Source organism: Lissotriton helveticus, chromosome 1_1 (genome assembly GCF_964261635.1).
Source record: "Lissotriton helveticus chromosome 1_1, aLisHel1.1, whole genome shotgun sequence".
Classification (NCBI taxonomy): domain Eukaryota; kingdom Metazoa; phylum Chordata; class Amphibia; order Caudata; family Salamandridae; genus Lissotriton; species Lissotriton helveticus.
The window spans coordinates 1,388,406,698-1,388,421,798 of NC_136057.1; positions in this window are offsets into that span (position 1 = coordinate 1,388,406,698).

Below are 15,101 nucleotides of genomic sequence, written 5' to 3' on the forward strand. Positions count from 1 at the left end.
AAAGTGTCTGAACGGGGCAGAGAGACGGGGCTGAGAGGGAGGGAGGTGTCTGAGGGCAGGGCTGGAGGGAGGAGCCGCCTGGGACAGACGGAAGGGGCCCCAGGGCAAGAAGGAGGGGGCTACTGACCAGGGCAGGGAGACGGGCTAGAGAGGGGAGGGCTGGAGGGGAGGATCTGACGCCCGGACAGAGTGAAGGAGCCCCTGGACAGAGAGTTGCAGGTCTGGGAACGAAAGACCTACTGCCTTGGACAGAGTCAAGGGACTCCAGGAGAGCGAGGACAGCAACCAGGGAGGAGCGCAGCGCAGGGCAGGAGCGGCAGCCCTGGACAGAGTGAGGGAGCACCGATGCCGCAGGGACCGGGCAGGACTGTAGAACAGAGTAGAGGGGCATCCGGACCGAGAGCTGCTTGTTAAGTCAAGGGACTCCTGGAGAGCGAAGCAGCAGCCGGGCAGGAGCGCAGGCAGGAGCTGCAGCCCTGGACAGGGTGACTGGGCATCCAGGCAGGGCTGTAGGACAGAGTGAAGGAGCACTCAGGCAGAGAGGACAGCACGACTGGGGAGGACCGTAGGACAGAGATCCCAAACAGAGATCTCTCCGAGGGCAGGACTGTGAACGAAGCAACTTCTGGCCGGGAGAGGGTGAAGGGGCAAAGGGGAGCAAGGGCAGTGCTCCCGGGCAGGACTGCAGGCTTGAGGCTGCTGCCCCAGATGGCCGGGCAGAGAGGGCAGTCCCGGGCAGGACTGCAGGCTTGAGGCTGCAGCCTCAGACGGCCGGGCAGGGAGGGCAGTCCTCCCGGGCAGGAGTGCAGGACTGAGGCTGCTGCCCCAGACGGCCAGGCAGAGAGAGCAGTGCTCTCGGGCAGGGCTGCAGCGTTCAGGCTGCTGCCCGGACCGCCGGGCAGTTAGTCCGGGCAGTGGCTCCCACGGAGGCAGAGATGGGCCGGGTGTGCGCGGGCTCCCCTGTTCGGTCCTGCACATGGTACTCGCTTCTGCTGCTGCTCTTCGTACCCCCCGGGCCCCCTGGGACTGTGGCAACCCCAGGACGAGGTAAGAACCAACTCTGGGGCTGGGGGCACTACTGGGCCGGGGGCGGGAGTCGTCTTCTTTAGGGACCACACACCTCCTGAATATGAGGGATTCATTTCACATGTCATGTGAATGTATTACTTTTTCTATAGCGCTGCTTAGCGAACACTCCAAACTGAACCAGGCTCTACCGGTGTATAAAAGAGAAGGACGGTGGGATTCAGGGGTATCGTGATATTGTCAAGATCACCCACTGATAACACGTAGAGAAACCAGGATTACAGTGCCGTGTTTGTGGTTTTCGAACACTGCTTTAGCTGTTAACCAACAAGCGCTGCGAGACCGCTCCTGCACTAGAAGTGTGCTATACACATGCCGTCTCATACTTGGGTTACTAGCTGCTGTTCCAAACGTGACCTCCGAGCACTGAAGGGGGCAGTGGGAAACTGCCCTCATATTAACTAAAGAAGTAATTCCAGGCAGGACCCTGGACAGGGCAGAGCTGCAGAAACTCTCGGGGTGTCAGGAGGGGCAGATGGTGCCTCCCCCTGATAGACGCACACTCATTCCAATGGCAAGTTTTTCATGTAGCGCTTTGGCTTAACTTTTCTTCTAGGCCTTCCTCTAAGCGCTACTGGTTGGCAGAGATGAAACTTCGGCATAGAAAAACGAAGCAGTTTGCCAAATTGTATCGCACTAAAATAACAAACTTCAACAGCTCACAAATGTGTATCGAGTTCAGATCAAGGAAAAAAAGAAACGAGAGATAACCGCGAGGCCCTGACATATTTACTTCTCGTATGCTTCACCGAGTCCAGGCGGAAACCCGCGAGTCTCCACTTCTCAGCACAAAGGACGCCAGTCCGTGACGGCTTCTTTGAAATTTGGCTTTTCCTGCCTAGCCACTGCCTGGAATCAATGAGGAGCTGCACATTTGTTGACCCACCGGAGCGGCTCGGGCTACTTCATTAAAAAAAAAAACGGAAGTCAGGCACTTTTGCCTGAGACGGGGGCGGGGCCTGCAATCCAGCAGGAAGTCCCGCCCGCCGCCACAGCCGCCGCCGCCGAGGAAGAAGTGGAGCGATGAGACACTGAACACGCCGAAAAGAGCCCGGTAAGTGGTGGGGATGGGGGTCACGCGCGTGTGTATGTGTCTGGAGTGCGTGTGTGTGACTGTGGGGGAGGGGGGTGTGTGTGAGCGAGTGTCTGCCGTGTGCCTGCGTGTGCATGCGCTCGCCTGTGTGTGCGCATGCAGAGGGGTGGGGGGTGGGGGCTGCCTATATGTGAAGCGCTCTGATACCTGATTCGGTTCGGGGCTGGGAAATAAAAAAAAAAAAAAATAAAAATGCTGAGTTACTCTGCGCATGCGCGGGTGAGACGCGCGCTCCCGCGGTCAAATCCGACACTGGGAAAGCTCGTGACACTTTGGTGTCCACTCTCCCAAATACGGATAGCATTAGTTGGCGAGCTGACAGCATTCATGCTTCGCATGAATGCTAACGTCAGCTCGCCCTAAAAAAGTAGCTATTATTGACTGAGGTGCAATGGCCTTGGTGCAGCTACACTTTTGCTAGTGCCACAGCAGCCTGTAGACATTATCAGATACCCAGTGCACTATAATAAATCTCCCATCGCCTGCTGAATTAATTAGACACCAACCAAATAACCAACATGCAACAAACGTTATCAGATGCCCAGAGACAGATGAGACAGATACAAAGAGGAGAATGGGCACTGCTAGGCACCTATGCACCATCATACATTATCAGAGAGCCAAGAGAATGAAACATCCAAAGAACAAGAGACACTGTGAGAGAATCAAATGCCACGAGACACCCATTAACCCACAGTGAGGTGAGGTGTCTAAAGACCAATAGACACCCACAGACCAGTATACCCTAGGCAACAACCAGAGAACATCAGACACCGTCAGGCATCCAAAGACCAACAGATACTTTTAGACTCTGAGACCAACATTCACTATCAGACACTTAGAAACTAGAGGTACCGTAAACATTCCTGTATCCACAGATGATACCCTACAGCAGTAATAGGCACTCAACACCAACCAATGCTATCATACATCCAGATATTCTCAAGCAATGCTATCAGACATTCAGATGTTCTCAGGCAGGACAAGACACCTATGCTCGCCCAGTAAGAACTGAAACTTACAAAAGCTCAACAGGCCTGTGTGCATGTGACTGACTCTGTAGTATCCCAATGGCCTTTACGTCGCACAGGCATGTTGTGAAAATCCCTATTTCCCAATTGGCCAATAAACCTCTGTAGAGAGGGACAGAACCCCACTCACCTTCTCATTAGACAGGTACTACTGAAGCTTCGGAATGAAGTCTCACAAGAACCTGTTAGTGAGCCTACCCCACAGCTACCAGCCTCTTTAGAGATACCAGCCGACAAGATCTGCTGCACAGGATCAGTCCATCTCTGCCTCTATTAGGTCGAAAGACAACGCTTCGGAGGTGGTCTTTCAGATAATAGGCCGGATTGCCATGCTAAGTTATCCACTCACTGTACACATGCTGATTTCAGCTGGATGTCTGATTGCGCACATCTGTTGTCAGTCCTCTTTGAGCTATCAATTTGCCAACCAACCTTCTGCACATATTCTAACGAGCATTGGCAAAGCCAATCATTCTCACTTTGCTTTTGACTAGCATTATTTGTTTTACAGCGCTGCACAAGCATTGGCAAAGCAAATAGCTTTAATCAGCCACATCTTGGTATGTAATTATCTATACTTCCAAGATGGCCGTCATGTTGTATTTTTACGCAACGTCGCAGCCACCTGAAAAGTATAAACTATAGTTTTCAAGATGGCTGCAACTACTGCTATTGGCTTTGCCATGCTTGTAAAACTGTGTTGGAAGCATTGGCAAAGTTAGCAGCTGTGCCCGGCCAGCTTGGAACATTATTATCTATACTTACAAAATGGCAGCCGTGTTGGAGCTACATCATAGAATTTAGGATTCCCAGACCTCTCCACTCTGCCCAAGATCACAGGCTCTTGCAAACCACCCTAAAGTTTTGTCTCTGCATGCGGCCCAAAAGCTCAAGGATGAATTTCACACTGTTTTCACTGAAAAGATTTGGTTTTTTTTAGACAAATAGCTTAAAGATTAGATTAATTCTGGTCTCGAGCACACTGAGTAGAACCCATCTCAAATATGTTCTGTGGCCCCATATAATTCCTACAACAAAACCCATTCTTTTAAATCCAGAAAAGCTTCACCCAGAAGACATATGTTCTGTTCTGAACCTTCAACGCCCTCGGGTATCCTGAATAGTTTTAAATATGAATACTGAGATATATTGTCGGTGTGTTATTTCCTGCCCCAATAACCTAATATCTTATCTCACTTCCTGCACCATGCTGACAAATAATTCTACTACCTCAGTTAAAGTAATTTACATTTAAAAGTCTGCTGGGGAGAGGTAGGTACATTGAACAGTGCTGCCAATGCCTTTTTTTGTTGTTTGTGCAGCAGAGGAAGTACATATTAGCTTTCACTGATGCTGGAGAGGTTCCTGACCTTTCTACTCGAGTAGGCTGCTTCTGATTGTGCTCATGGAAGTGAAGCTAAAATGCATTTTATACAGCAGCATGTTCTGTGTTCCCCCAGTGTAGTCTGTTATGAGTAGCTTGGTGCAAGGCTATTCATTCTGAAGCAAAGGCAGTCGATCGAAGGCTTTATGAACTTTCAAAAGTCATGTATGATTCATTGTGCCAAAGTGAGAGCCCTTTACTGGAATCTCTATATTAATAAGTGAAAACATGATGTGTGGCCGCACCCAAGCATAGAAGCTTTCTTCTTTCTCATTTGTCAAATCTTTGCCTTCAGTACGACAGGTCAGCTTCTGTTATGCCTAGCAGACTGGTATGCTTCCCTTTTAAGCTAATCAAGGACATTTATGATCAACGGTTTGTTGAAAGTGCAGCTGTATCTGATTGGTCAGCTAACTCACTTAAAAACGTATTTCCGTTGGTTACAATCTATCACATAATCATTTCACGCACACTCTGGTTTATTCTTTGTTCCTTTCTGCTTTTGTTCCAGAGTGACTTATGTTATTGTTCGTAAACACGTTTCCTCACTCATTCTGTTCCTGTCAGTCCTGCAGAGATGGTGAGAAAGATGCCTTAAGGAGTAATATTTTCCATAGACGTGAGCTTAACATCTCCCCCATGTACCATTCAGGCGCTGTTTACCTTCAGCCTGTTTACCTGGTGTTAGCAAGCTGCCTTAGTTCATGGTGCTTTGTTAGATACTTTATTTTGAAATGATTTGCCAAGGTAGACTCTCTTTGCATGTCTCCATTACTTTATGATTGTATAAATCATCTATGCTTAGTGCTCAGTCTTTTGCACTAGACCAATAAAATATCAAGAGTTATACATGTTAGAGGATGTGGGGAATCAGATGGCCCTAGAATACACAAGAAAGGAAGAATCTATATATATATATATATATATATATATATATATATATATATATATATATATATATATATATATATATATATATATATATATATATTCACTGAAAAAAACATGTTTTATGCCTGATATAGTTAGGAATTAGCATTTAAAAAACTTTAGAAATTGACTGAAAAAACCATAGGTTTTAGGGGTGTTATAGTTAGCTGGACATTTCACTCGTCCAAAACCATTGAAATTCCTCAATATAGTTAGTTGTACTCACTATATCTCGAGCGCCCGCAATCCACTGCTGATGATGTCGCATATTACATCATTCATGACATGGTCAGTGACATCACTGATGACATCTCAAATGACATCACTGATGACATCACTGATGATGTCATCCAGTGAATGTGGTTTGCTTCGTTATTTAAATATGTATTTTATATATATATAGCAATTTGCATTAACCCCTTCCACGCTCATGACGAGCTGGGCTCGTCATGAAGTAGCCTCCTCGCACGCTCATGACGAGCCCAGCTCGTCATGTTGTGTGGGATTTACGATTTCTCAGCACAGCAGGGGAATATGCTGAGCATCCATGGGGTTAAAGAATGAGTGGATATATAAATATCTGGATGGAGGATTTAGTAGCAGTGTGATTGACTGTTTACTTGACTAATTTAAAGTGTCTCACTAAATATATTGGACAGTGACTAAACTGTGTGAACATCTGTATCACTTTGTCAGTTGTTGTGTAAACTGCTTCTCCAGTTGGTTACTAGCTATTTGAAAGTCTATGTTAGTTATTGATTAGTTAACTGAGTATTTGAATGGGAGAGTGAATGTGTGTGTGGTTCGGTGGGTGGTGTGTGACTGCCCAAAGATGTGTGAATAGTTGATTCAGTAGGTATATGAAGTTAAAACTACATGTTATAACAGTTGTTTGGGTGAGTGAATATCTTTATGGGTGTGGTGATGAGCAAATATCTCTCTCAATGGTACATGTCCAACAAAGTAGAAAAATAAAAGGCAGTGTATGTGTCAGTTGTTGTTTATAAATAAGTATACATAAGACTCAGTGATTGTATGGATAACTGTATACTAGTAATAGTGATTTTGTAACACACTAAGTATAAGTTACTATCTATATGAATAGATAAAGTGGTGTTTGTATAAGTGTATAGCTAAGTAAATGTAAGTATGATCCATTGTTTGCATAAGTGAATAGGATGACTTCATAAGTGAATAGGATGTATGCTGGTGTGTAATGTCGAGATAGGCTTATAAGTATATTTGATAGTGTTCTATTGATCATTGACTGCATGTATGAGTGAATCTATAGGTAAATGATTAGATGTGTGTATAGATCTCGGAATCACTGAGTGGGTTTTTAGAAACTTGTATTGGTGTGTCAATGGATTCAAATATGGTACTCTGTATTTTACAGTGAGTGATGAAAGGTTATACTAGTGTATGACGAGGTGTATCTGATTGTCACGTGGATGATGTCATCAGTGATGTTATTTGAGATGTCATCAGTGATGTCACTGACCATGTCATGAATGATGTAATATGTGACATCATCAGCGGTGGATTGCGGGCGCGCAAGATATAGTGAGTACAACTGAATATATCGGAGGAATTTCAATGGTTTTGTACGAGTGAAATGTCCAGCAAACTATAACACCCCTAAAACCTATGTTTTTTTCAGGGAATTTCAAAGGTTTTTTAAATGCTAATTCCTAACTATATCAGGCCTGAGACCTATGGTGTTTCAGTGATTTTCGAAGGTTTTGTAAATGACAATTTTTAAATGTATTAATTGTTATATATTTTTTTTATACTGATTTACTACATTTTCTAAACTATTTGTTTTTAGATATTTTATTTTTTAAATTACATTATAATTACATTATACATTACAAAATATACTTTCTTAGAATGAATTACTTTAGTTTAAATACTTTTGCAAGATTGACCTCAATGTGAATTTCTAGTTAAATGCAATTAGTTACTTTATGGATTACTTTTCTAACCACAGGACTGGATCCTAGATTCAGTCCTTGGACATCTCCTGTAAACGGTTGAGTAAAAGTGTTTTAGTTACAGTAGTGAGTTTTAAGGAATATTATTGTATTTTAAAAGTTGACACTGCAACATTTTTTCACATGGAATCACCAATGTTATCCTATAGCAGGAAATTCCTTTAGCAGGTAAGTAGTGCTATTGTCACTTTTTCTTACTCAGTGGTGGATCCTGGATCCAGCACTGGTGCATCTCCTGTAAACAGTTGAAGGAATGCGTTTAAGTCATACAGGCAATCTTTAAGTAATATTTTTAGTTTGTGAAAATAGACACTTAAAAACGTTTCTGGTGAAAACCAGACAATGGACTCTTATGGAATGAAATACAAGTTACTGGTAAGTACGGTTAGAATTACTTTTCAGGGTCAGTGCTGGGGATCCACATTCTGTCCATCATTGTTGTGTTTGCAGTTACCGCTCTAAGTGTACTGGGGATGCTCAGACGTGAGTCCCAGTTACTCCACACCACTGGAATCAAGCTAGCCGGGCTGATGAGAGGTGTTACCTCGAAACCGGGCCGGTCCTCGGATGCTTGTTTCCGTTCTGGGAAGGACATGGCTTTTGTAGTTCAGACTGGACTGTTCCCATGGGGCACAGGGTCAGCGCTGATTTGCATATTGCCATTGTCCAACCCAGGGTGGTGTGGAGTGGAAAAACGATGGATTTGGGCCCAGATCTTTGGACTGGGGTGAATGTGTGACATTGATCCACATTCTGTCCATCATTGTTGTGTTTGCAGTTACCGCTCTAAGTGTACTGGGGATGCTCAGACGTGAGTCCCAGTTACTCCACACCACTGGAATCAAGCTAGCCGGGCTGATGAGAGGTGTCACCTCGAAATCGGGCCGGTCCTCGGATGCTTGTTTCCGTTCTGGGAAGGACATGGCTTTTGTAATTCAGACTGGACTGTTCCCATGGGGCACAGGGTCAGCGCTGATTTGCATATTGCCATTGTCCAACCCAGGGTGGTGTGGAGTGGAAAATTGATGGATTTGGGCCCAGATCTTTGGACTGGGGTGAATGTGTGACATTGATCCACATTCTGTCCATCATTGTTGTGTTTGCAGTTACCGCTCTAAGTGTACTGGGGATGCTCAGACGTGAGTCCCAGTTACTCCACACCACTGGAATCAAGCTAGCCGGGCTGATGAGAGGTGTTACCTCGAAACCGGGCCGGTCCTCGGATGCTTGTTTCCGTTCTGGGAAGGACATGGCTTTTGTAGTTCAGACTGGACTGTTCCCATGGGGCACAGGGTCAGCGCTGATTTGCATATTGCCATTGTCCAACCCAGGGTGGTGTGGAGTGGAAAAACGATGGATTTGGGCCCAGATCTTTGGACTGGGGTGAATGTGTGACATTGATCCACATTCTGTCCATCATTGTTGTGTTTGGGGTAAAAGAGGCAGCACTGGGTTCTCTACTGATAACAGGTGAGTAAATAGGAATTCGTTGTTCGGATGATTTTAGGTGAATATTTAAAAGTTCCAAAACTCCACACTTAGAAGAATTTCCAAGTGAAACCAGTCAATGTTAGCCTATGGAAAGAAATTCAAGTTACTGGTAAGTATGGTTAGAATTACTTTTGAGGATCAATACTGGGCTCAAAAATGCAGCACTGAGGTCTCTCCTGATAACAGGTGAGTAAATCTGAATTCGTAGTACATACAGTAAGCGCCACAGAGCTGCGTAGCAGAGAGATGTAAAAAGGGGCATGGCATGCACCACCTCTCTGCAACGCAGCGCAGTGGTGCTTCCTGGAAGCCCATGTTGGACTACTTGGCCCCCATGGTCCCTCAGGTTTGAAGTTGAATTTTTTCCCCAACTTAAAACGCGCTGCAGGGCGTGTTTGCACACATCACTTCAGGCCCCGTCCCCTCCCTTCACCACTGTGTAAACGGGCCCTGTCACCGTTCTAAGTTGAGAGATTAAGTCCCCTTCAATCCTAAGGATCCCTAAGGTCAAACTAGCCCACTAGGTACCTCCAGTAAGCACCACAGAGCTGCGTTGCAGAGAGGTGTAAAAAGGGATGTGGCCTCTGAACACCTGTCTGCAACGCTGCTCCCTGGCGCATACTGGAGATACCTGTTGGGCTATTTGGCCCTCAGGGACCCTCGGTATTGAAAGAGAATTAATTACCCAACTTAAAACGCACCACGGGGCGCATTTGCACACTGATACAGGAAGGGGGCGTGGCCTGAGGTGACATGTCTGCAAACATGCCCTGTGGCGCGTTTTAAGTTAGAGAATTCACTCCTCCTCAATCCTGTGGGTCCCTGGGGGCCAACTAGCCCACCAGATACCTCCAGTATGCGCCAGGGCGCTGCTTTGCAGAGAGGTGTTCAGAGGCCACGCCCCTTTTTACAACACTCTGCAACGCAGCTCCATGGCGCTTACTGAAGGTACCTGGTGGGCTGGTTGGCCCCCAGGGACCCTCAGGATTGACAAGGAAATAATTCTCCAACTTAAACCACGCCACAGGGCATGTTTGCACACATGTGAACTCAGGCCCCGCCCCCTACCTTCACTACTGTGCAAACACGCCTGTGGCATGTTTTAAGTTGGGGGAATAACTCTCCATGAATACTGAGGGTCCCTGGGGTGCAACAAGCCCACCAGCTACCTCCAGTAAGCGTCACAGAGCTGCGCAGCAGAGAGGTGTAAAAAGGGGCATGGCCTCAGAACACCTCTCTGCAACGCAGTCCCCTGGCGCATACTGGAGGTTCCTGGTGGGCTAGTTGGCCCCCAGGGACCCCCAGTATTCAAGGGGAATTATTTCCCCCTCTGCAAGTGCGCCAGGGGGGCGCGTTTGCCCAGTGATGCTGGGAGGGGGCGTGGCCTCCGGTACAATGCCATCTTTTTGTTTTTGTTTTAAGAAGGGGGCTGTGTGGCCCCCTTCTTTTCCTAATATTTTGGCCCTGGGGACCCCATCCCCAGGGCCTGCCACCTTTTAAAAAAAATGTATTTCATTTTTGAAGGGGGCCTCGTGGCCCCCCTCCCAAGGCCATAATTGGCCCCGGGGACCCCATCCCACGGGGCCTGGCCTATTTTTAAAATGTATTTAAATTTTAGGAGGGGGGCTGCTTCCCCCCCCCCCTCCTCCTTAGGCCATTTATGGCCCCAGGGACCCCATCCCCTGGGGCCGGCCTTATTTTTTTTATTTAAAATTTTTACATATTTGAGGAAGGGACCGTGTGGCCCTCCTCCAGGGCCATATCTAGCCCCAGGGACCCCATCCCCCGGGGCTGGCCCTCTCCATTGGGGACCGTGGGGGGGGCCCAATCCCCCCACGGTCCCGCCGGCTCCACGCCTCCTGTGGGAGCCGGCATTGCTTTTCCACATGGGGAGCTGCGAAGATGCAGCTCCCCATGTGGAAAAGCAATCGTCTTTGATATTTGGAAGAGAGAGCAGATTTTCCTGATCTTTGCTGGCATAAACACTCCTTTTGGAGCATACTCTTAGTCCCTCCCCTATGTTAAGGATGCAGTTCACCTCCAAGCTACAACCTTCACTTCTCACACAGCAAAAGGTCAGTCCAAATCAGCTGTGGGCGCCCATTCAGTAATGCGGTGTCCGAACACACATTGGTGGCCCAATCAAAGTCGGCTTGCGGACTACATGACTTCCTCTGCAGCTGGCATTGCTGTTGTTCAATCCACAGATATGGCCCCTTCTAGTAGTGAAATACTACTCTCTCCCCAATGCGGTGATGTTCTTGCTGTGAAGCTTACTTCTGCTGGGGGGGGGGGGACGCGTAGTAAGCATACTGTCGATCTAATTTTGCAGGCAGACGCGTCGCTCCAAACTGAGAGGGCACGTCGGTTACCAGCGCCTGCAAGGCTGGTCAAAACATCAAGTTCTATTTCAAATCAATGTAAGAATGGAACAGACACAGCTTGGGTGCAGTACAGAGTGGCTTTATTAAATCCCAATTTAAAAGTGCAAGTTCAGGTGAGCTGGCGAAACGCTATAGCAGACGCGTTTCACACTGACTGCTTTCATCAGTGCTGGTTTCGTTACGGGGGTCTAAGCACCTGGAGACGGGTTTAAATGCTGGCATTTTAATATATATATATATATATATATATATATATATATATATATTTATTTTAAAATGCCAGCATTTAAGCCCGTCTCCATATATATACATTTTCAAATCTGACCCTAACTATAATGTCCCTATAACCTTCGTTTTTTTTTTTTGGGTGAATTCCGAAGGTTTTTTTAGTTCTATTTGCTAACTTTAACGTCCATGTAACTTTTGTTTTTTTCAGTGTATAATATATTCACTGGAAAAAACAAAGGTTACAGGGACATTATAGTTAGCAAATAGAATTAAAAAAAACTCATAAATTCATACAAAAAAACAAAGGTTAAAGGGACATTATAGTTAGGGTCAGATTTTACTTATACAGAACCAGAGAAATTCACCCGTTGTAGTTACCTGAGTTAACTATAACTCGAGCCCTCGCAATGCTCTGCTTATGACCTCACATATTACATCACTCATGACATCACTGATGACATCTCCAATGACATGATCCTTTTTTTGAACAATTGTATTAAAAAAACTGAAGAGGGATACGACCCCCTGGCCGATTTTGGCCCTGGGCACCCCATCTCCCCGGGCACAGCCCTTATTTTAATTTGTTTCAAAGTACAAAAGGAGGAGGGACGAGGGGCCCCCCTCACGTGCCATTTCGGTCCCAGGGACTCCATCCCCTGGGGCATGGCCATTTTTTTTTTTTTTAAATAGAAGAGGGCCACGTGGCTCCCCATCTGAGGCTGATTTCGGCCCCAGGGACCACATCCCCGGGGCCAGGCATTGATTTTTTTGTTTTTACATGGGAGGGGGGCCCTCACAGCCCCCCTACCCAGGCCTATTTCAGCCCCGTGAACCCCATTCCCTGGGGCAGGCCTTCCTTTTTTTTTTAAAATGGGGAGGGGGGCCAGTGTGCCCCCTCTCCCCAGGGCTATATTGCCCCGGTGACCCCATTCCCCCGGGGCATGGCCACCATGTTGGGGACTGCAGGGTGAACCTTAAGGCCCCCACAGTCCCTGCCAAATTCCCACCTCCTGCGGGAGCCAACATTGCATATGAACAATGGAAGCTGCAAACATGCAGGGCCCTCTGTCCAAAAGCAATTGTGCTCTGCTTCATGGAAGCAACAGCATTTTTACTGCTCTTGCTTCCATGAACTGGAGCAGAGTTTGCTATCTCTTGGCGAGGGCAGTGCTCCTGCCAAGCCATAGTAACTGCAATGTCCCAGGGTGGAGTATTGCTGGAGCTCGCACTGGGGGGTGATGGTCCCCAGGGCCAATACGGCTCCACAAGGGGGGCAGCGTGGCCCCCTCCAACAAATAGTAATCCTGGATAGGTAGTGGTCCCCGGGGCTGCGTGGGGGGGCTGGAGCCCCCCACGCATTTTTATTTTTTTTGGACAATTTTATTGAGTTTTGAATGTGAATTTGACAACAAACAGCACCATTCAGAGCTACATAGTACATTGGCAGGATAGGGGAAGAACACATTGCAATGACATCAAAATTTCAGAAAGAAACCCAGAATAGCATATTCACGTGCACCAGGAGAGCGGACCACATCATCTCATTCGTTGAGTACCCCAACCCATTTCCCCCACATGCGATGAAATTTCTCGGGGCACCCCCTGGCTACGTATAGAGGCCGCTCCTGCGCAGCACACCAGTCCATCCCCAGGCGCCAGCGCCTTAGAGTGGGTGGGGCGGTGTCCAGCCAGTGAGCAGCGATGTCCCTCTTGGCAACCACCAAGGCAGTATTGAGGAAGAGCTTCTCAGCCCTGGAGCCGTCCAGACAGTCGGTGACGCCCAGCAGAACATGCATGGGATCATGGGAGACCTCCCAGCCCAGGACCCCTGTCAGGTCTTGTGTTAACAATTCCCAATACCCCTGAATCGCATTGCATAGCCACACCATATGGTAAAAGTCAGCACGGGGGTGGGAGCAGGGGGGGAAGTTAGCATCGGGCCGAAGCCCAGCACGGTGGAGATGCAGGGGTGTAAGATAGGCGGCGTGCAAAAAATAGACTTGGACCAGGCGCAGTCTTGCTGATACCGCAATCGTCCTAGGGGCCATCAGGGCGTCTCTCCAATCCGCGTCCTCTAGAACCCCAAGCCAGCCCTCCCACTTCTCTCGGAGCAGGGAAAGGGAGTTGGGAGTATTGTTGATGAGTGAGCGGTAGATCGGAGAGACTCCACCCTTCCCCAGATCCCCGGTCAGGACTTGCGCCCCAGGCGGCAAGTATTTGGGCAGAGACATGCCAACTGGTATGTGGGAGTGAAGGGCGTGGCGCAGCTGTAAGTAGCGTAAGAATTGAGATGGGTGGAGGGAATGCCTAGCCTGTAAGTCTTGGAAGGATCAGATATGGGTACCGCTCCAGATGTCACCCAACAAGGATACCCCAATGAGGTCCCATTGTCGGAACCCTGACAGGGAGGCAACTTCGCAAACCCTAGTGCCACACCACAAGGGAGTGTAGCGAGTCAGCCTGCCCACCCATTGAGTATGTCATAATGACGCATGCCAGGCCAAGAATACCTCGCGTGTGACCTCGGGAAGAGCACGAGGAACCGTAGCCCCATAAAGCATCCCCTGGACAGAGGAGAAGCCCAGGATGTGTAGCTCAAAGCGATATCCCGGGTCGGACCAGCCGCCATTAAACCAATCATGGATTGTGAGTAGACGAGTCGCTAAATAGTAAAGGTAGAGGTTCGTCATTCCGAGACCTCCATCAAAAGGTGGGATTCGGCATTGGGCCAGGACCAGACTGGACTTCCGCCCCCCCCCCCCATAGGAATTTCGTGGCCATGCCATCCATCTCCCGGAACCAAGTTCTAGCAAAGGAGAGGTTTGTGTTCTGAACCATGTACAAAAATCGGGGGAGGATCATCATTTTGTATAGGGCGATCCTGCCCAAAGGGTTCAGTGGCAGCGTGCGCCACTTAAGGAGGTCGGCGCGGATCTGCTTAACCAGCGAGGTGACATTGAGCTCCCATGCTAGGTCAGGGAGAAGGGAGATCCAAATCCCCAAGTACTTGAAAGACAGCCGCCGAGGCGGAATCGACGATTGCCAATCAAAGCAATTGAGTGAGAGATGTAAGGGGACGAGGACGGACTTGGATGGGTTAAGCCGCAGACCGGATACTTGTTCAAAAATGGCCAGTACCCGAAGGCAGCGAGGTCCCAAGCGAGCAGGTCAGCCAAAAACAGCAGCTCGTCATCCGCGTATAATGAAATCTTATCCTCTTCCGCTAGGCCGGACCATCTCCAGCCTGTCAGGGAGTGGTCGCTGCGGACAAGGCAAGCGAACGGCTCCATATCTAGAGCAAAAAGGATCGGGGAAAGAGGGCAGCCCTGCCGCGTACCCTGTCCAATGGGGAAGGGGAGGGACAATGTGCCATTAACGAGGACCTGCGCCCAGGGACGGTGATATAGTAACCGCACCAGATTGCGAAAAGGAGTGCCAAAGCCCATCTGGACCAACACCGCGTCCAAGTAGCTCCAGTTG